This window comes from Arvicanthis niloticus, chromosome 20 (assembly GCF_011762505.2).
Source record: "Arvicanthis niloticus isolate mArvNil1 chromosome 20, mArvNil1.pat.X, whole genome shotgun sequence".
Lineage (NCBI taxonomy): Eukaryota > Metazoa > Chordata > Mammalia > Rodentia > Muridae > Arvicanthis > Arvicanthis niloticus.
In genome coordinates this window covers 49,980,996-50,004,071 of record NC_047677.1, presented here as the reverse complement: position 1 = coordinate 50,004,071, position 23,076 = coordinate 49,980,996, and the positions used below count along the sequence as shown (strand labels likewise).

Genomic DNA, 23,076 nt, shown 5'->3' with positions numbered 1-23,076 from the left:
AGCCCCCTCTCAGCCACCATCACCTCTACAGTCCCCTCTAGGTCTGTCAAAGTGGCCTACTTAGGTCACTTCACAAGCTTCACAGAGGTGGAGCTGTGGAGACCTCTGCAAGATTTCCTGCAGGTCTGTGGGGTTTTGTTGTTGTTTTGTTGTTGTTTGGGCTTTTTGTTTGTTTTTGGCTTGTTTGTTTGAAACACAACCTTTCTATGCGTCTCTGGTAGTCTTTGACCTCAGTATGACCATACTGGCCTAGAAATTAGAGAATCACCTGCCTCTGCCTCTCAGTGTTGAGATTAATGGTGAGCAGTGGCTTTTCTTACAGCCTTCTGATCTGACTCCTCTCAGATCAGAAGGAAGTGTTGACAACTGCACTGCCCCACGGTTTGGGGCTAAGTGCTCTGGTCAAGAGAGAGAGTGGGGATGGAGGGGCAAGAGACACGAAGAATGGAGACAAGACAGGGTGTGTGGTCAAGTCTCGTTTACTGTCTCCCATTCACTCATATTGACCTCACCTCCTATTGACTCTATTGACACTATTACAAGGAAATCCTGGGTATTTATAAGCACAAGCAGGAGAACACAGGTGAAGACATTTTACCACGTGCACCATGCAGCTGGGGTCACTAAACAGCAAAACAAGATATGTGGGATAAACAAGATGTTTATCAGAGTGTGCTTCAGCTGTTGTAGGCTATTGAAAAACAAGTCTCATGTCAGGGTATATGGTTCCAGATGGCTGCAAAGTTGATAGCCGCTTTCTAGTTGCTTTCTGTTTAAAGTCGGCTCCCAACAGGAAGAGCCTCCTTTTCTACCCACCCTCAACAGTGTTTCTGGGTTGTGAGTTCTAGGCTATCACATGCTGGGACCCCAAAGAAGGATACCAGCATCATCTGAACAAGACCAGGCCTAGTCCTTCACAGAAAAGCCCACAACCAACTGAGCCCCAGCTGGGATGGGCCCTGTTCTCATTCAGGGGCTGAGGGGCTTCTTTTTCCTTGGACTGAGCCCCAGCCTAAGGGCAGAGTGAGGAGTTCCCTGGCTCCTGAGACCTGTGAGCTGCAGTTCTTCCTTCCCATGCTCCAAGTGTCCATGCACTGGCTCTCCAGGTAGGTTCTGTATCTTTCTGCCTCACCAGCCTGCACCAACTTTCTCTGGATGATCTGTGCCTCTGTGTCCATCGCTGTCCATGTTTTCAGATCTTTGTTCAGGGTGATGTAATCGCAACAATCATTGTGGACCAGTTCATACCTGCGGAGGAGACCACTGTCCGACTCAATGTCACAGCCAGACTTCTGGTAGATGATGTGAGAGCCTGGCCAGGTCCTGGAAGGTCAGCCTCATTCTCTGACCCACCCACCCATGTCCTCCCTTAAAATAAATGGGAGACCAGTCATGGTTCGGGTTTCTGCAGAACCTAAGAAGCCTTGGAGACTTAGCTTCTGACCCGCGGAAACTTACCCTCTTGACTATGATGTAGTGGTCAGGCAGAGCCCGAAGGTTCCCTGGCTGTCCTTGACTCTCTTTGCATATCCATCTCTCAACAATCCCAGCCCACGTGTTCCGTCCACCTAGCACACAGCTTTTATTTCAGAGTCTCCACGTCTTAGTCACCCATGTAGCAATTTTCATGTAGCCGATTACCATACACCAGGGATCCCTGAGACAGGGCCAGGACATCGCTGTGTGGGAATACTGCATCGAGTGTGAGCCTGGGGACGCTGTGTAGTGAGACCTCGACCTCCTCCCGGGAGGGGATTGGGGCTCGGGACGCGGGTGGAGAAGGGGCGAAGGATCCAGTGGGCGACACGGCTTCACTTGTGCCATCCCACCCCTCCCCACAGAGGGAGCTGCATGGACTTTATAACCAGTGCCTGCAGGGACTCTGATTGGTTCCCAGGGATCATGTCACCCAATGGGGGTGAGACCTTCCAGGTGGTGACCACTCTCTTAGGAGGTCAGAGAGGGCATCAGATCCCCAGGAGCTGTACAGGTTGGTGTTAGTAGCCTTGTGTGTGCTGCTCCAGGGCAAGGGAGTGACAGGAGTTGAGCTGCAGGAGTGGGTAGTGTGTGCAGGGAGCAGAGTAAGGTCCTTGTGCACCTCTTAGTGAGGGTTTCTATTGCTGTGGTAAGGGGTGACTGACAAGGCAGAAATGGGGTCACCGTGCACTTTAGACTGCTCCCTGTAGTCTAGGGTGTGGCAACATCTGTGGGGACCCAAGAAAGCTGGGATTCGGGGTAGGTTCAAGAAAATCAAGCTGTTCCCTCACTGTCCAGGCTCTGCGGGACTATCTGTAGCTGGGGAATGCAGATGCATCTTTAATTGAACCATGATGGGGCAGGTGCTTTGAAGCTGTCTGGCATGCACAGTTTGAGGAAACACCTGGAGCTAGCACAGGGAACAGAAGGCAAAGTTAAAGAGGGGAGAAAGAGGTTCCCCCACCTTAGGTGAACATTTGAACTTTAGGCCCATTAGTTGGAGGTGGGCGATCCCAAGACTGCAGAAAGGAGGACAAGATGATCCCACACTTTGGAATAAGCTGAATAGGCAGGAGATGAAACAGACTGTTTGACAGTTCTTATCTGGAGTCCATTTGACCCATGAGAGGTGGATTCAAGTAGATTCTATGAAGCTTAAAAGAATTTTTTAAGTTTACAAAATGAGATAAATTTTAGACATGTAAACATAGCACTGTGTAATCTGTACTGAACTTCACATTGTAGAAAAGGCAGCAGACTCCTGCCTTTGAGTCATAGTAAAAACTGGGGGACCCCAAAATGATTTGGAGGTAAAGGCATGAACACTCTTTCCTTTATCACAAACAATGTGAGAATATAGACTGGACAGGTGTTTTTAGCTCACAGAGAAGCACTTTTAAGTCTGTACTTAGAAGACAACCCTAGGACATTTATAATCTGGAGCTTGTGACTATGATAATAGCAATCACTGTCATAGTTATATAAACAATTCATCAGAACTCCATTGATTAATGTTAAAACTCTGAACCTTTTAGATCTTAATATAAGAACAGCATACAGAGGGAAGAAATCTGAAACATTCTTCATTTTTACATACACCTTAAATCACTTGCTTATACCTCTACAAACTGCTGCCAGGGAGTCTCAGGGATATCTCTTTCACTTGGGGAAATTGCCAGTACCCAGGACTAGAAAGCCAGTGAGGGTGAGCTCAGTATAGGTTCTGACCAGATGAACAGCCCAAGGTCCCCAAGGTCTACAGCAAACTGAATCTAAGGAACTGGGAGAAGTATCTTCTAGTTTATGCAAACCAGGCACTAGGAGACCCTCAACTCCTACTAGGTGGCAATGGTGGCTGTGTTGAACTCCTTCCTGGAGCAGGCAATGCTAAGTGGCCATGATCCTCTGTGGCCATGAGGTGCTGTCTCAGCAAGATGTAGGCCAAGCTGAAGCCCCAGCAGCAGGTGTGGTTCTCAGTGTCTTGTGTAACTACCTTGACAGAGCCTGCATCCGGTATATAAGGTGGCAGTTTAGGCATCAGATGCAGCTGGTGCTGCCCAAGCACCTGGGAGATTGAGTTATGAGTCCTCAAGAGCCAGGAAGAGCAGATTCCAGGGACCTCGATTCCTCTGTCTGGTGGCTGCTCTGCTGCCTGTACCTTGGGTGACTGCTACATTGAGAAGGGACTGAACTCCAAACAGAGAATTTGAGGCAAAGCTTGTCTCTCTCCACTTCCACCTCAGAGCTCTGTGGACAGCTCTGACCGCATCAAATAGCCCAATGCCAGGGTGGTTGGTTGGCCAGCATAAAAGGGTGCAATAAGACCAGGTACAAATCCTTGTCCATCAAGACTGGACAAGGCAACCTAGTAAGTAGGAGGCTGTCTTAGTTAGGGTTTTACTGCTGTGAACAGACACCATGACCAAGGCAACTCTTATAAAGGCAACATTTAATTGGGCTGGCTTACAAGTTTTGAGGTCCAGTCCATTATCATCAAGGTAGGAGCATGGCAGCTTCTAGGGAGGCATGGTGCAGGCAGAGTTGAGAGTTCTACAACTTTATCTGAAGGCTGCTAGCAGAATACTGACTTCCAGGCAGCTAGGGCCAGGGTCTTAAAACCCATGCGCACAGTGACACACCTCCAACAAGCTCATACCTATTCCAGCAGGGCCACATCTTCTAATAGTGCCACTCCCTGGGCCAAGCATATACAAACCATCACAGAGGGAGAAAGGGTCCTAAGAGCAGACAAAAGAGTCAGAGACACCCCCACTTCCACTGTTAGGAGCCCCATAAACACCTCAAGCTAAACCAATCACAGCATGTATGCAGAGGACCTAGCGCAGACCCATGCAGACTCCATGATTTTTGCCTAAGTCTCTGTGAGTCCCTATGAGCCTTGTTTAGTTGATTCTATGGGCTGTGTTCTCCTGGTGTCCTTGAACCCTCTGGCTCCTACAATCCTTCCTTCTCTTCTGTGGGGTTCCTTGAACACTGCATAGTGTTTGGGTATAGGGTGTCTGCATCTGTTCCCATCAGCTGCTGGAGGAAGCTTATCTGATGACATTATTGAACTAGGCACCAATCTATGAGTATAGCAAAGTATCATTAGGAATCATTTCCCTGGCTTTTGGTGGGAGGAGCTGGTCAGTCTTGTTTAGTTCTGTACTAGGTCCAGCTTCCAGTTCCTGGCCGTCCAAAAGATACATTTGAGGGACTAGACAGATGATTCAGTGTCTACAAGCACTTGTTGCTCTTCCAAAGAACTTGGATTTGATTCCCAGCACCCACATGGTGACTCTATCTTACAACTCCAGCTACAGAAGATCTGATGCCAGCTCAGAAGCCTCCACGGGCACCAGATTTATACACGGTACCCAAATACACATCCAACTGAAACATAAAATTAAACAAAATTAAAACCTTTGAATAGAAACTTTAGATTGGTATCGTGCAGGCAGTGAGGCTGGTTCTGCCTGGAGGCTCTGCAAACCTGTGGAAGATTGGGCTCTGTCCCTCACCTTTGTGGACTCGCCCTCACTCCACCTGAGCTCTCTGAGGAAACCAGCAGGAGTCACTTGCACAGTAGTATGCATGAGGTCTTTTTTTCCCCTTTTTCTTTTCCCCTCTTTCTTTTCCAGTTCAGAACACTAGCTCTGGGTCTCCTGCTGGGGCTAGGATGGGGAAGAACCTGACTTGGTTGCCTTTCAGGGTCACCGCCCACGCTGAGAGAGGAAACTATGGGTCATCACCACGACCTGTGTCTGGTCAGTGAGCCAGCCCTTCTCACACACTTGTCTCCTCAGACGAAGCCTGTGTCTGCAGAGAGGAGTGCTAGAAGTGGAGAAGGGGAGGAACTGTGTTAGGTGTGGGGCAGGAGGTCAGTGCCTATGTCCTGGGCCTTCTGTATGTAATCCAAATCTCCACACCCCCCAACACTGCAGTGGCTTGCCCTGGTTTCTACACCACTGTCTGGGCAAGGGACGTGCCAAGAGTCTAAAAGCCATGCAACAAGAAGTGTTTTTCAGTGATCCTCTGGTACCAGGCTTTCTGGATGGTTAGATGATTTTTTCAAATGTTACTGACAACGACTGGGGTCTAAAGGGGGTCAAACCCAAGTGTACTCATGCAGCCATTCCACATCTTTCTTTATGTCAGTTTATTTATTTTAAGAGATTTTTTTTTTTTTTTTTTTTTTTTTTTGGTTTTTCGAGACAGGGTTTCTCTGTGTAGCCCTGGCTGTCCTGGAACTCACTCTGTAGACCAGGCTGGCCTCGAACTCAGAAATCCGCCTGCCTCTGCCTCCCAAGTACTGGGATTAAAGGTGTGCGCCACCACCGCCCGGCTATTTTAAGAGATCTTCACCACAAGAGTTTGGCTTCTGTTATTTTTTTGGGTGTGTGTGTGTGTGTGTGTGTGTGTGTGTGTGTGTGTGTAACTGTAACAAGAGCAATGGGACACATGTCGAAGTTATAAGATGACTTTATGGAAACAGTTCTTGCCCACCCTTACATGGGTTACAGGAACTGAACTTAGATCTTGAGGCTTGCTTCGACACATGCCAAGAGCCTTACCTACTAAGACACCTATACTGCTGCTGACTTCTGTTATTTTTATGTGGATTTAAGGTGTGAGTTTGACAAACACTGTCATCCTGTAAGCTTTATTGTCATTACTCTCAAAATATCTGTCAGAACTCCAATTCCCAGGAGATGGACAGTGCAGCCTTTAACTCGATATTTCTCAACCTGTGGGTGGCGACCCACCACCCCTTTAGAGTTGAACAACCCTTTTACAAGGGTCTCCTAAGACTATCGGAAAACAGATGTTTACATTACAATTCACAACAGTGGCAAAATGACAGTTAGGAGATAGCAATGAAAATTTTATGGTTGGGGTGTTGGGAACAAGCAAAAGATTATTCTAAGTATGGCCACTTCGTTCTCAAACTCCATTTAATCACAGGTAGAAACTACATTCAAGGTCCCAGGCCTTAGAACAACTGGGGACTTCCCAATCGCTGAACAACTTGTTTCTTTTTCAATGATTTTTTTATTCACTTTAAAGCCCTAATCGCAGTCCCCTCTCTCCTCTCCTTCAGTCCCACCCTTATAAGTTCCTTCCCTCATATCCCTCTCCCCTTCTCAGAGAAGGGGAGATGGCCCTTGGATACCACTCCACCCTAGGACATCTTGTTTCAACAGGACTAAGCACATCCTCTCCCACTGAGGCCCAACCAGGCAGTCCAGGTAGGGGAAGGGGATCCAATGGCAGGCCACAGAGTCAGAAATAACCCTCACTCCAATTCTTAGGTTACCCACATGAAGACCAAGCTACACATCTGCTAAATGTGTAGGGGATCTAGGTCCAGCCCCTGCATGCTCTTTGGTTGGTGGTTCAGTGTCTGTGAGCGCCCATGGGTCCAGGTTAGTTGACTCTGTAGGTCTTCATATGGTGTCCCTCGACTCCTCCAGCTTGCTCACTTCTATCCCCGTTCTTCCATAAGAGTCCCGAGCTCCACCTGATGTTTGGCTTGTGGGTCTTCCCATCTGTTTCCATCTGCTGCTGTATGAAGCTTCTCAGGAGACAGTTATGCTAGGTTCCTGTCTGCAAGCATAGCAGAGTGTCATTAATAGTGTCAGAAGTTAACTTTCTCCCATGTGATGGGTCTCAAGTTGGGCCAGTCATTAGTTGACCATTCCCTCAATCCTCTGCTCCATCTCTATACCTACCTTCTTGCTGGTGATTTTGCTGCCTAGTCTTGTCTTTGTTGGTTGCTCGTGGTTTAACCCTTTATTGACTCAGAACTCTTCTCAGTAGTAATTCCAAGTGTGCTGAGTCCTCTTTTATGCACTGTTGAGACCCTATTCTGTTCTACACCATCCACTAGGCCAATGTGACTGCCTATAAAATAGTCATTAATTTTTGGACTATGCTCTGTCTGTTTCTATCCTATGACTAGTTCTCATAGCCATTTAGGTAATATAGATGGTATTTGAAAGATTAGGAAACATAAAAAATGTAATGTCTCTAGTACTCTTCTCCATTTGTAATTCAATTGGACAATCAACTTTCTTATACACATAGTTTCTACCCCCTTTTCTATCTTCAAATACAGAAAATATCTTAAAGTAAAATCAAAAGACATCTTAAGCACTTTAATAAAGAGGAGTGTGTTATTTCATCCCCATCACAGCCACCAACAGCCTGAAGGAAAATGATTGGCAGCTGGGACTGTGGTAAAGGCCTGAGTAAGATGTCTCAGCAAATAAAGGCTTCCTACTGCCACGCCTGACAGCCCAAGTTTGATCCCTAGAACCCACACGATGAAAGGAGACTCTGACAAGCTGTTCTCTGACCTCCAGGTGCATAGTGAGCCACACACACATACACACTAACATATAAATAAATGCAACTTAAAAACAAGGATTTAAAAAATTTTTAAAGTAATTAAAACAAATGACAGTGGCCTCTGTGTATCCCTCTCCAGGTCTGGGCAGTGGCCCATGCAGCACTGTATACTTTAGAATTAGTCATGAGGTGATAATGGCTCAGTGGTTAAGAGGTCTTGCTGATGGCGTGAAGGGACTGGAGTCTGTGTCCTAACTCGACTCTAGTGGTTCACAACCGTCCTGTACCTTCAGCTCCAGAGGATCTTCTGCCCTCTTCTGGTCTCCACAAGCACACATAAGTACAAACAAATCTTTAAAGTACTTCACAGCAATCAACTCCACACAGAGAAAGCAGTTTCATTTCTTAAACCATTCATTCACCTCATTCATTTAATCAATTTACGCACTGTTGTTCTTTTTTTAGTTGATATGATGTCTTGGTTCTCGGAATGGAAAAAAAAAAAAAAAAACCTATTGGTCCCTCCGGTGCCTCCAGTGCTTAATAACTTAAGAACTAGTGACAGGAACAAGATGAGTGCACAGATCCATAACCATTCTGCTGTTCCTTTGATCACATTGTATAAATATCTGAGTGTAATCTGTGAACTTTTCCACCCAGCTTCCTTGTTCCCTATAAATAACAACTCTGAGACTTCTTATATATGAATGAAAGCCTAGGCCTGTGAGCTTTGGCTTGCTCCTGACAGGGGATGCTTCCACGAAGTGCGTCTTGATTCTCTCTACAGTTTCCCCTATTTTGTCCAATAAAAGGCTCTTTTCTTACAGAAATTAACTATAAACAATAATAACAATTATAAAAACTATCAGGTAGGTTTACATTCATAATGCCCAGTCTATATGAATTTGGCAACTTTGAAGAAAGAACCCCTACTACATTTCCCCCTTTTGTCCAATTAAAAAGGCTCTTTTCTCTCAGATATAAATTGAACACAATTACAACAATTATGCAAATTATAAGGTATGATATACACTTATAATGTCCAGTCCATCATATTTGGCAATTAGATAAAATATTCCATTGTAAATCCTAACAATGAGTTTAGAATTCTATACCTCAATTGTGTTTGATTTCAACTTGTATCACCATCTGAAAACCATCCTTTCAAATCAGAACATTTTTAATGCTAAACAACTTAAGTTCAATTGTGAGACAATAACTAGTCTTCAACCCCATCAGAGATTTGAAAAGGAATTAAATATTACATGAATATGCAGGAAGCACAAAGACACGGCTTCCAAAAGTTATACAAGTGTCAGAAACAGCCGACTTCCTGGACAGTCCCCAGTATTCCTTGTAATGTTGGAGCATCTGTCTTTAGCTTTCTGGCCCAGAACATCTGACAGACCTTAAGAGAAGCGGAAATTACGAATGACCAGTTTACCCTGCATTGGCAGAGCTTAGCAGTCGACTATCCTGTGTCCATTCGTCCTTTCTGGACAGCATTCTGTCTGCAGATTAAGTTGGGGCATTGCTTGCCCGGTGGCTAGCTTGCCACAGTTGAAGCAACTCCACCTGGAAGTATTGGAGCTCAGCTCCTTTGCTGAAGTGGAATGAAGGTGCTTTCAGGAGCAGACACGTCTCATAGTCAAAAGATCTATTAATAATGAAATGAATTTTAAATGCCACATTCTGTGGATCTCTGATGCTTTTGAAGACAATCTATATATATATCATAACTGAATTGTTAAACAGTGATTACTTTTAGCTATTCACTATTTGAAAAACCTTGAAAACACTTTATTGTAATTAGCTAAATCAGAATCTAACAAGACCATGAATTTGACTGAGTATTAACTTGCATGACTTAATCGGCCTCAACAGTTTGTAATAGCAGCTATTAAAGGACTGAGTCTTTGTATTTTTAAATGAGTTGCATAGGCACAATGCCTATCTAAGAGCAACAAAATTAATTTTAAATTTTGTATCAATACACAAAGATTTGTACCAATGAAAATCTTAAACTTGTATCAATATCTAGAATTCTGTACCAATGTAAGAAAATATAATTTCAATTCTGCATCAAAATATAAAGATTTCTACCAATGTAAGATTTTGGTTATAAAATGCTTAGTTTAAGAGTAAATTTAATAATCTATCCTTATTTATCTAATTTCTATAGCATTACTCTATCCCCCTTTTTTTTCAACCCTCATCCCTTTTCCTAAGAAAGAAGGATAGAAAAGAAAGGAAAGATAGAAATCCTCGAGTCTAAGCTCTCTATTGAGTTTTTCTCCTGTCCAAAATTACAAACATTTCCAAATTATCCCTTAAAATGACAACGTATCTATAATTTATAAAATAATAAAAGCCAGCACACCCCTATTTAAGAAGTTGGGAATGACTATTTTCTATGACTGCTTCCTGCTGAACTGGGGTGAAGAATTCTTTTTTAGGGAGTGTCAAGAAAACTAGAAAAACTAGTTAAGACTTAAGAAAGCTAGCTGTAGCATTTGTTGTCCAGTCTCCATACGATAAGAAAGTTCAGAGCTTAACTGGAGTTCTGACTGGAATCGTCTAAAAGGCTGGATGAGCCAAGGTCATCAGGGACCAGCAGCCATTCCTGAAACTGTTCTGAAAGCAAGTCTCTGGAAACAGGATCCCGTGAGGCAGGATCAGGCAGGGAGCTGGGACAGGGGATCATCTCTGCATTCCCAAGAGTGAATCTTGTCAGAGCCGCATTCAGTGATTCATTCTGTAACATAGGAATCTTACAACCGATATTTAGTTATATTAAGATATTCGTATGAACTGTGCACGGTGCACGTATCAGTTAAGGATGAGATTTTGTTTCTTGTGTGAGCAGGTGAAGGACAACTATCGTTTTTATGAGTTAGTTTGATCAATAGCCAAATTGTAATCTTCATTCATGCCATACGAAGGATGGCATGATGAATTTTGAGGATCCTGTAACCAACAATTTATTGGCTATGAATAGCTGAAGTCTTGGCTGGAGACATTTTTAGTCTCAGCCAGTTTCAGGGCTGTTCCCGTGTAGAGGGACCAGCAATTCATGTTACCTGTCTTGTGTGGTCTTCATTTTTTTCCCTTCCTGTCTGCAGCCAAGATCTTCAGGAAGTCTTCCTCTATCATGTGTGATCCATATCACTCTGGAAGGGGTCCTAAGCCGTTTCTCTTTCCTGTCAACACAGATACAGAGCCTCTCTCCCCAAACAGCATATCCTCTGTCTGTTAACCTTGAAATAATAAAAAAAAAATCTAGATTCGATTTAATTCAGTAGCCTCTTTTTCTTTAGGCCTGCTCTCACAGAGGATTAGTAATACCAATAATACAACCAAACGCTATAACCACCTTCATTTTGATAATTAAAACATTTAAAACAGTTATTTATTGAGGTAGGGTTTCTATCTCCATGCCTTTGTTTCCCACACACTGAGACCAAAGGCCTGGATTTATTTACTCATCCATGCATATTTAAAAACAATTAAAGCAATTTTCCTTTATTCCTCCCTTCTATGGAGATTAATATCACTTTAAAACCATTTAAAACAACTATTACTTAAAAAAAAACACTTAAAGAAATTACCGTTATTTCTTCCTTCTATCCTCAAAACAATCAAAGGAATCTTCATTTATTCTTTTTCTCTAAGGAAATTAGTATCTGTGGACATATAACTATACCCCTCTCTTTATATATTCTGAATTAATATCCTTTCCTATGCATTTAACTTCAGCTGGTCCATCTTTAAACAGTTAGCTGTAGCTGTCCAGTCTCTGCATGCTGAGAAAGTTCAGGTCTTAACGGAAGTCCTGACCAGAACAGTCTGTGACCAAGGATGATCTTGCTAGCTGCTTTTGAAATGGCCCCAAATGCAGATTTTTGAGGAAACAGCACTGAGGCAGTCTGAGGTAGGATCACCTGGACTAATTCTCTTATTTTATTTGGTATCTGGTCCTTCCTTTTGCTCTGTGAACATATAAACTTTCCACAGTATTATACATTTCTGCATTAACTTAAGTATGGGATATTCAGTGTGCATAATTCAGTTAAAGATGATTCTCTGCCCTCTGTTTGAGTAGGTAAGGCATCTGCCTTTTTTTATAAGTTAGTTTGGATTATATAACCAAACTGTAATATAAAATTTTATGTATACCATTTGAAAGGATGACATGGTCTTGAGGACTCTGTAGGGAACAAGATTTATTGGTTATGCATAGCTGAAGTTCTTGCTGGAGGCATTTTTGTCTCAGCCAGTCTCAGAGCTGTTCCCACGCAGAGGGATCAGCATTTATTTTTACCTTTTTTGTTCATTTTCTTGATTTCTTTCTTCTTGTCTGCAGCCAACATCTTCAGGATGTCTCCTCATGTCAAATCTGATTTTTTATTAATTTTGTAAGTGTGATAGTTTGAATATGCTTGGCCTGTGGGAAGTGGCACTATTAGGAGGTGTGGCCTTGTTAGAGGAAGTGAATCACTGTGGAGGTGGGGGTTTGAGGATATATATATATATATATATATATATATATATATATATTAATATTCTCCACCACCGCCCGGCGAGTCTCCTCCTCTTGAGCTACCTTTCGGCTGCTGCTGTCTGTTCCAGGTTGGATTCTTTCGAAGGTTCTTTATTCTGATTTAAAGAATCCTCTAATGTCTGCTCTATGGCCTCCAACCTAGCATTCCATCACTTAGTTCTTTCCTTATCTATCTAAGTCAGTTTTATTTTGATCTGTCTGGAAAATGATAATCATTACTGAACTAGAATCATTGCTGAACATATAATTATTTGCATGCTGATAATCAGAACAAGATTATACTGGGTGCCATCTGTCATTGTGCTTTTCCTCCATTTTGAACACAGAAAACCTTTTCATTTTAATCTCTAACCCTCTCCATGCTGCACCATGGCCCTGGCTGTGCATTTCCACACCAGGCCTCTCTGCAGTTTCCCACTCCTTGGCTAGGAAACCAGCTTCCACCCAGGAGGTTTTTCTCAGGCTCTAAACTGATTTTTAACTAAAATTTGGATTACATGCTTATCATGATGGCATGTGTAACCATAGGCTTTTCCACTTAGCCTCTTTGTTCCCCGAGATAACAACTCTGATACTTCTTGTATTTAAATAAATGCCTAGGCCATAAGCTTTGGCTTGTCCCTGCTAGCTCATGACTCAGCCCATTTATTCTATTCTGAGTCCTGCCACGTGGTTAGGGGATGTCTGTGATACCAGCCATTCCAGGATGTTGTTCCCAAATACTGTGTGGTGGTTGGTGATCGTTGTCAGCTTGACGGAATCTAAATTTACCTGGAGATAGGTATGCCTGTAGGGAATTGTCTTGATTACATTAATTGGGGCTAGAAGACCCTCCTTCTGTGGGTGACACCATTTCCCAGATGGGATCTTGATCTATGACCATGGAAAGTGGAGCCAAGTAACAACGGGCATCCATCAGTCTCTGCTTCCTGAGTTCAGATGCAGCTTCAAGCTCCAGTACTTGGACTTCCCTACAATGACGAACTGTATCCCTTTGGAGTTATGTGTCAAAGGAAACCCTACCCCTTATCGTTTTGTGGATAGGATCTCTTGTATCTTAGGCTCACCTTCAACTCATTATGTAGCTGAAGACGACCTTGAACTCCGGATCCTCCTGTGTACATTTCCCCAGTGCTGGGATTTGGGTCATGTGCTACCACTTACACTTTTGCAATGCTCTCTATGTAACCTAGGCAACTCTGTATACTGGGCAAGCATTGTACCAATTATGACACATCCTGGTCTCCCTTTTCTCCCTTAGGTTTCTTTTGTCAGTGTGTTTTATCACAGCAACAGAAAAATGGTACCAAGAAGTGGGGACATTGTTGTGATAAACTGTGTGGGTCATAAGCCACTGGAACTGTTCAATGCTGGAATATGGAAGAGTTTGGAACTTTGGGTTAGAAAAGTTCTTTAATTCTGTAAATAGAGCTTAGTGGACCATTCTAGTGGAATCTTGGAAGTCAAGAATACTGAGAAAAATATAAACAGTGAAGACCCAACCTGAGGTTCCAGAGAACAAGGCTGTTATCAGGAGCTGGGCTAGGAGCCATTTGTGTGATGTTTTGGCCAAGAATCTGGCTTCATTTGCTCCATGTCTTAACAACCTGAGTGAGGCTGAATTTTTAGACAATGAATGAATTTGTTTGACAGTGGGAAACTCAGAACAATAACTCATGGTGCTGAGTAAACAGTTATAATTGTTTTAAGAAACCAGCATTACTTAAGGGACACAGTTCCCCTGCACTGCACTTCTGTGTTTTCTTCCAAGTGATAAGAAATACTACTGCAAGACCACCGAGATTCAGGTAAGCTTGAAACTGGGTGTGGTGACTGGAGACAGTGGGGTAAGTGAAACCTACGTCTCCCCTTCTGTTTTCTAGGATGGATTTTTCTGGCTAAGATGCCCACTGTGGCTTAGGGACATGTATAGGCCTCTACACGACACCAGAAAGAAAAACATGGCTCAGGGCCTACAGGACAAGGAGTCCTCTGGAAAGGAGGAGGTTTTCACTAAGGATGTTCCAGGGTAAATGTCTCGCTCAATGAGGAGCTAAGGGCAAGTTGATCGTCTCAAAGTTTGAAAGCCTTGGCATTGTTCTTCCAGGGAGGCCAAGAAAGGACCCTTGTTGGTGAAATCGTCCGCAGAAGAGAGTGAACCCGTCGAAGCCTCAGAATGATCTGCTATCATTTATTAATAAATTATTTTTTGTAGATTTGTGAATGTCAAAGGCTTTGTACTCAAGTAAATGAAAATCGATGCCCAGCACTTGAGAGTGTGGGCCAATCAGATGACTCGTCACAGGAAAGCAGGTGTCATTCAAGCTTTGTGACCCGAGTTTGATCCAGAATCCAAGTGAAAAAAACAGTTTCATCCTCCGTCTTTATCCTGCACATCCTGTAGGCAAGACAGATCCTGAGTTGAAGGTTTTGTGGGTTGAGTTGATGTCCCCCTTCTTCTACTAGAATTCCTCCAGGATGTGACCACTTCAGTCTCTGTAGGAATCTATGGGTCACTCCCACAGACTCCTCATAGTCTCCCCCATCCCAGGTCTCCAGCCAGAGATGCCCTCCCCCTCTGCCATGCTCACTCCCAGCCCTCTCCCACACCCCTCCCTCACACCTGATCACCATCCCTGTTCCCCTCCTTGCTCTCTCTCCCACCCAGTCCCTTCCCTCCATCCAGCTCTGATGACTATTTAGTTTTCCCTTCTGAGTGAGATTCAAGCATCCTCCCTTAGGCCCCCTTATTATTCAACTTCTTTGGGTCTATGTATGGATTGTAGCATGGTTATACTGAACTTTATGGCTAATGTCCACTTATGAGTGTATACCATACTTTCTGGGTCTGGGTTACCTCATTTGGGATGATATTCTCAGATTCCATTCATTTGCCTACAAATTTTATGTCTTTGTTTTTAATAGCTGAATAGCATTCCATTGTGTAGATGTACCACATTTTCTATATCTATTCTTCAGTTGAGGGACATCTAGGGTGCTGCTAGTTTCTGGTTATTATGAATAAAGCTGTTATGAACATACTTGAGCAAGTGTCCTTGTGACATGGTGGAGCATCTTTTGGGTATATGCCCAGGAGTGGTATAGCTGGGTCTTGAGGTAGAACTATTCCCAGTTGTCTGAGAAACTGCCAACTTGATTTCCAAAGTGGTTGTACAACTGCTCACTCCTTCCAGCAATGGAGGAATGTTCCTCGTGCTCCACAACCTCTCCAGCATGTGGTGTCACTTGAGTTTTTGATCTTAGCCATTCTGATAGGTGTAAGATGGAATCTCAAGAGTCATTTTGATTTGCAGTTCCCTGATGACTAAGGATGTTGAACATTTCAAGTGTTTCTCAGTCATTCAAGATTCCTCTGTTGAGAATTATGTTTACTGAAGGAATGGCCAACCAATGACTGGCCCAACTTGAGACCCATGCCATGGGAGAGAATCAACCCCTGACACTATTAATGGTAATCTGCTATGCTTGCAGACAGGAACCTAGCATAACTGTCTCCTGAGAGGCTTCATCGAGCAGGTGATAGAAACAGATGGAAAGACCCACAGCCAAATGTCAGATGGAGCTCAGGGAGTCTTGTGGAGAGTAGGGGAGAGAACTGAGTTAGCCAAAGGGGTCAAGGACACCACAAGAAGACCTACAGAGTCAACTAACCCCGGCCCACGGGGGCTCACAGAAACTGGACCACCAACCAAAAAGCATGCAAAGGTTGGACCTAGGTCCCCCACATATTTGTAGCAGATGTACAGCTTGGTCTTCATGTGGGTCCCCTAACAACTGGAGCAGGGGTAGGGCCTGTCTCTGACTCTTTGTCCTACCATTGGATCCCCTTCCCCTACCTGGACTGCCTGGTTGGGCCTCAGTGGGCGAGGATGTGCTTAGTCCTGCTGGGACTAAATGTTCCAGGGCTGGTGGTACCCAGGAGGGGATTCCCCCTTTCTGAGAAGCAAGGAAGGGGATAATGGGGGAAGAGCTTTGTAAGGGCAGGACTGGACTGTGATAGGGATATAAAGTGAATTAAAAAACAATTATAGAAAAATAAAATACAAAATAAAAGCATATATACACACAAAGCTGCATGGGGCAGCAAGCATATGTGATCAGAGCACTCCTGTGCAGGTGGGTAGGACACAGGAGGTGAGGACAGAGCAGTCCTGTGCAGGTGGGTAGGACATAGGAGGTGAGGACAGAGCACTCCTGTGCAGGTGGGTAGGACATAGGAGGTGAGGACAGAGCACTCCTGTGCAGGTGGGTAGGACATAGGAGGTGAGGACAGAGCACTCCTGTGCAGGTGGGTAGGACATAGGAGGTGAGGACAGAGCACTCCTGTGCAGGTAGGACATAGGAGGTGAGGACAGAGCACTCCTGTGCAGGTGGGTAGGACACAGGAGGTGAGGAGAGAGCACTCCTGTGCAGGTGGGTAGGACATAGTAGGTGAGGACAGAGCACTTCTGTACAGGTGGGTAGGACACAGGAGGTGAGGACAGAGCACTCCTGTGCAGGTGGGTAGGACACAGGAGGTGAGGACAGAGCAGTCCTGTGCAGGTGGGTAGGACATAGGAGGTGAGGACAGAACAATCCTGTGCAGGTAGGACACAGGAGGTGAGGACAGAGCAGTCCTGTGCAGGTGGGTAGAACATAGGAGGTGAGGACAGAGCAGTCCTGTGCAGGTGGGTAGGACATAGGAGGTGAGGACAGAGCACTCCTGTGTAGGTGTACCTCCTATGTCCTACCCACCTGCACAGGAGTGCTCTGTCCTCACCTCCTATGTCCTACCCACCTGCACAGGACTGCTCTGTCCTCACCTCCTATGTCCTACCCACCTGCACAGGAGTGGTTATGGTTCCAAGCAGAGTCACTGGCCTTCTGAGTCCTCACCTGGCTGGTCAGTTAGCTGACTGTGCAGGGGGCACCTCCCAAGCTCTTTCCTGAGCATGGTGGCAATCAGGTATTTCTCTGTGTGGTGACATCTGAGAGGCAAGTTAGAGCACGAGCATAAGGCGTACACAGAAGTGGGAAGCAACAGGAACGGCCCTGAAAGCCCTGCCCTGGACGCCGCCTCTGCACCCCCCCCCCCCCGTCACCCTTCAGGGGCAGTGTGCTCCATACTAAGCCCTTGGCTGGCCCTCTACCATCGTGTGCCATTTAACCCACACTCTACTGTAGTAGCATTGTTTCAAACTGTCACCCACTAGGTGGGATTGGGCAAGCCTGGAATCTCAGTACTTGAGAGATCAAGATAGTGATTCCTGCAACTTCAAGGCCAGTTTGGGTTACACAGTGGGGTCCAGGCCATTACAAAAAAATGGGCCTTGGAATGTAAACAAAATGCTACCTTCTCGAGTACCCTATACTGAAAGAGTTAAAAATCTTTTAACAAAATAAGTAAGATAAGAGTTCAGAGCTGGGAGTTTAGGTCAGTGTGACCGAGTGCTATGGATACCAGGAGAGTTTGAGTTGGGAGTTCTCAGCATGCCCGTACATCCTGGATACCAGGAACTTGGCTGATTACGTATAGGCTCTTAGAGAATAGCCTGTTCCTTGTACCCTGTCACAAACTGAATAATGGGCTGGGACTTTCCACAGGTGCTCTCCAATAGCCCTCCCTTACTCCCCCTGAGTTGTGGTCCCCCCCCTAGTTGTGGTTTGGGGCTTTAAATTCTGTCTCCAAAGCCCCAGGGTCAGACCCCATTGCCCCTGCGTGGGCTACAGGTCTTGACCTCAGTATACTGATTAAAATATTCCTCTTGCTGATTACATCAAGTTTGGTGTCTTACAGTTAATGGGTGGCCTTGAATTCCCGAGGCTTGGGTGAGGTCCTCCATTCGTGGGGGCCTTACATTTTTGGTTCCCTGACCGGGAAACTGCGACCACCCTAAGCTCTAAGAACCTACTTGGAGGTATATTTTTGTGTTTGGCCAATTTGTTGTCTGTTTCTGTGTTTTGCTGTGTTTTGGGCCCATTCTCTTGCCTGTACCGTCTCAGTAAGCTGGTTCTGTGAAAGTACTTTCGGTTTTTGCATCTGTTTGCAGCCGATTCTGTCTCGAGAGGAGAGAATGGAGTGATTGCAGATGTGCTGGAATAATCACCGGCTGCAGCCCCAGAGAGACGTCTCTGGGTAAAGAGATTCTCAAAGACGTTTGAGAATCTTTCAGTGCTGGGGAAATGTGGAATTCCTCCTGGCTGGCACTCGGGAAGACGTGGAATCCTTCCCGGCTGGTACTCGATTGAGACGGATTTCTGTTAGTTTTTCTGTGCTAGTTTCTCTGTGTATTTGTTTTGTGTTATTTGTGACTATATAATTTATCAGTTGAGAGAAAGAATTAGACCATGACAGATTTTTTTGTGTCTCAGAGTGATTGACTTTTGATGTTGACCAGCCGCCAGAAGAGACTTTTGACTTGACTATTATTTTTAAAGTTAAAGTTATTATTTTTCAGGAAGGACCAGGGTCATATCCCGATCAACAGCCATACATTACTCTGTGGCAGGACCTGGTCCAAGCCCCACCACCATGGGTGAGAAGGAGAAAGCCAGGCTTCCGAGCCCTGGCCCCCTGCGGAACGAGACACAGACTAAACTGGAAGATTAATCACCCTTTCTTTTCAGATAACCCTGCCAGTCTGACTGGACTGGAAGAGTCTTTAATGTTTTTCCACCAGCCTACCTGAGATGATAGCCAGCAGCTTTTACAGGTTCTCTTTATCACCGAAGAACAAGAAAAGATCCTATTAGAAGCCCCCCCCCTTAACCGACCAGACTGAGACTTCAACACGGCTACAGGTAGGGAGCGGCTGACAGTTTACCCTGCCGGGCTCTGGTGACAGGTAAGAAGTTACAGCATATAGAGAGATTACAGGATTATACCTTGCAGGATTTAGAGAGACAGAAAAAATATACTACAAAAGAGAGACTGAAGACTAGAATACTGGCCACAGTTATAAGAGATATATATAGAGAGAAAGGAGACAGACAGGGAACCCTGGGCAACAGAAGACACTGGGCTTGAGACTGCCCAAAGAAGAAAAGAAGGACCCTCAAGGTCATGAAGATGACTAGAGGGGACCCTGAGAGTGGAGGGGACCCCTATAGACTTTCTGGTAGATACTGGAACAAAATATTCAGTTCTGAAAACAATAAATGGTTAACAGAATTTCCAAAAGCTTGAACTAAAACCAGTGCCTCGTCTATTGGAGTGAAGCAGTACCCAATGAATCGTGAAGCCAGAGAAAGAATTAGATCTCACATTCATAGACTGTTACAATAGGACATTCTGGTTCCTTGCCAGTTGCCATGGAACACCCCCCTGCTACCTGTAAAGAAGCCAGGCACTACATTCGAGTATACTTAAAGGCCTACAAAGAACTAAGACTTGTCTGAAAGCTGTCGCTGCTTAAATTGACTCTGAGACAACAGACAACTGTTGTGAGACCCCACTCCCTTGAGAACATTATCCGGCAGCCCCCTGACCGATAGATGACTAATGCCCACATGAAAGGGTGATCTTTGCCTCCCTGGCCATCCTGAACCCGGCCACCTTGCTGCCTAAGACTGATGATTCCTCCCCCGTCCATTGCTGTATTGACATTCTGACAGAAGACCAGCCTTGGCCAGGGAGTCTGAACTGATATACTGACGGGAGCAGCTTTGTGATTAAAGGTAAGCGAGTGGCGGAAGCGGCAGTAATGAATGGGAACAAGTGATTTGGGCTAGCAGCCTGCAAGAAAGGACATTGGCAACAGATATGCTTTTGCCACTGCCAATATTCACGGGACAATTTACAGATAGAGAGGACTGCTAAAAAGTCATTGTCCTGGACATCAGAAAACCCAGGATACTGTTGCTGAAAAAAAAAAATCAGGTGACTGCTAAAAAGACTGCTCAAAGAGCTGTGATCCTGACTGATGAAAGTCCTAGAAAATATTTTGATGTCCATGTTAAAAATAGTCCTTCCACAGAGAGAAAGACAAAGATATGTAACAAATTTACATTATTTAACTCACCTAAGAGCTAAATACCTGAAGAACTTGATAAAGTCCTCTCAATTTTATGTGTCGAACTTATCTGATGTAGCTGAAACAGTAATAAAAAACTGTGAGGCCTGTGCCCTGACTAACGCTGGGTATTCAAGATGTCCCCCAGGAAGAAGACTTCACAAAAGTCAAACCTGCTATAGATACTTTTTCAGGCTGGGTAAAAGCCTTTCCTACAAAGACTGAGATTGCCAACGTGGTGGCTAAGAAGATCTTAGAAGAGAACTTCCCCAGGTTTGAAATACCCAAGATAGTTGGGTCTGACAATAGACCTGCCTTTGTTGCCCAGGTAAGTCAGGGACTGGCCACCTAGCTAGAGATTAATTACATTGTGCTCACCGACCCCAGAGCTCAGGACAGGTGAAAAAGATAAAACTATTATTAGCCTTAGAGACTGGCTGGGGATGACTAGACAGCCCTCCTTCCTTTTGCCTTGTTCTGGGTTATGATTTAAGTTAACACCTTATAAGATTTTATGTGGGGGGTCTCTATCACTAACTGAGATAGATAAAATATATGATTCTGATGTTGTTCTTTCTAAATCTCTGTTTGTCCACATGAAAACACTTGAGGTGGTCCGACATGAGGTCTGAGAGCAGTTAAAAGAAGCTATGAGACTGGAGACCTGAGTGTGCCTCATCAGTTCCAGATTAAAGATGCTGTTCTCATCTGCCACCACCGGGTCGAGAACCTTGAGCCTCACTAGAAAAGACCATACCTGGTGCTTCTGACCACCCCCACAGTGATGAAAGTCAAAGACATTTTTAAATAGATTAGTTACCTTTGTTAGAGAAAAAATAAGTGCTGTTCAGATTTTGATGTTATGCCAACAATATCATACTTTACAGGGTCAGAAAAATCCAGATTATAAAGATACTAAATCAAATTCTATGATTAGAAGAATATCTGCATCAGCAGAAATGGGGAAATGAAAGAGTTAAAAATCTTTTAACAAAATAAGTAAGATAAGAGTTCAGAGCTGAGAGTTTAGGTCAGTGTGACCGAGTGCTATGGATACCAGGAGAGTTTGAGCTGTGCACCTTGGATACCAGGAGAGTTTGAGTTGGGAGTTCTCAGCATGCCCATACATCCTGGATACCAGGAACTTGGCTGATTACGTATAGGCTCTTAGAGAATAGCCTGTTCCTTGTATCCTGTCACAAACTGTCATAATGGGCTGGGACTTTCCACAGGTGCTCTCCAATAGCCCTCCCTTACTCCCCCTGGGTTGTGGTCCCCCCCTCCAGTTGTGGTTTGGGGCTTTAAATTCTCTCTGTCTCCAAAGCCCCAGGGTCAGACCCCATTGCCCCTGCGTGGGCTACAGGTCTTGACCTCAGTATACTGATTAAAATATGCCTCTTGCTGATTACATCAAGTTTGGTGTCTTACAGTTAATGGGTGACCTCAAATTCCCAAGGCTTGGGTGAGGTCCTCCATTCGTGGGGGCCTTACAATACCACACACCATAATAAGCAATTAGACCCTACTGTCCAAAACCTCTCACCCGTTACCCTGCCCTACTGCAGGGAACAGGGTATGAAGACTCACAAACCATGCTGCTGACAAAAGTCAGTATCCATGTGGAAGGCGATGACCATTCTTCCTAAGGACTAACAATGGGTCAGACACAGTGCTGGGCACTTTAGTTTCGATGTTATCACAGGGACAGAGACACGCCCTCCTCCCAAGCCTACTCATACTGTATTTGAGGGGCAGAGATTTGACCTTGACAATAACATTGGAAGCAAAAGAGGAATTGACAAGAGAGGGGAGAAAGAGGAGCCTGAATCACTGGACCTCCCAGAGCCGGCACCAGGCCTTTCCACACAGCCATTAAAACTACTACGATATTGGCTCATTTCTCCAAACAAGTTTTGAGACACCATGTTATCCTCCTCCACCCAGAACTGGCGAAGTAAACACTTTCCATACCCTTTCATTTATGTATTATTATTATTTTATTATTTAAGAGTTGGGCGTCTCACTGTCCTGGAACTCACTCTGTGAACCAGGTTGGTCTCAAACTCACAGAGATCCACCTGTCTCTGCTTTCCAGGTCCTGGGATTAAAGGTGTGCGCCACTGTACCAGACTTCCACGTCCTTTAGCAGATGAAGGAACTAGTGTTAGAAGTCAAGAGCTGAAACTGAAGAATGGAACTCAAGTCAGCTGCAGCCATGACGGAAGTAACTGAGATGGGTTCACCTGTGAGCAGTTCCTGGGGCTAATACAGCGCTTCCAGACAGACCCCGACCCCAACAAGGAGACTCTGGAGGCCTTGGCTGGCACTTTCAAACTGACAAAAAGAAGACTTTAAGATTTGGTTCCTTGCCAGGCGGTGGTGGCGCACACCTTTAATCCCAGCACTTGGGAGACAGAGGCAGACTGATTTCTGAGTTCGAGGCCAGCCTGGTCTACAGAGTGAGTTCCAGGACAGCCAGGGCTACACAGAGAAACCCTGTCTCGAAAAACCAAACAACAACAACAACAACAACAACAAGATTTGGTTCCGTTGTCAAAGGCGTGAGATGGAGCACAGGAGGTTGTCCGAGGCCTGTACATCTGAGCTGGAGTCGGGGACCACGCCTTTGGGTCACACCTTGTTGGAAGCTATGGGTCAGAGTTTGGCCCAAGAGTT

At 44.8% G+C, this 23,076-nt stretch overlaps 1 long non-coding RNA gene and 1 pseudogene across 1 annotated transcript; one reads left to right on the top strand and one right to left on the bottom strand.

Annotated features, from left to right (window-relative positions):
* The window catches only part of LOC143435244 (H-2 class I histocompatibility antigen, Q10 alpha chain-like), a 105,303-nt pseudogene that overhangs the window by 10,887 nt on the left and 71,340 nt on the right, over positions 1-23,076 (bottom strand).
* LOC143435231 (uncharacterized) lies at positions 18,100-21,808 on the top strand. Its single transcript, XR_013105358.1, has 2 exons — positions 18,100-18,306; positions 18,439-21,808. It is a non-coding gene; the product is annotated as an uncharacterized LOC143435231 (long non-coding RNA).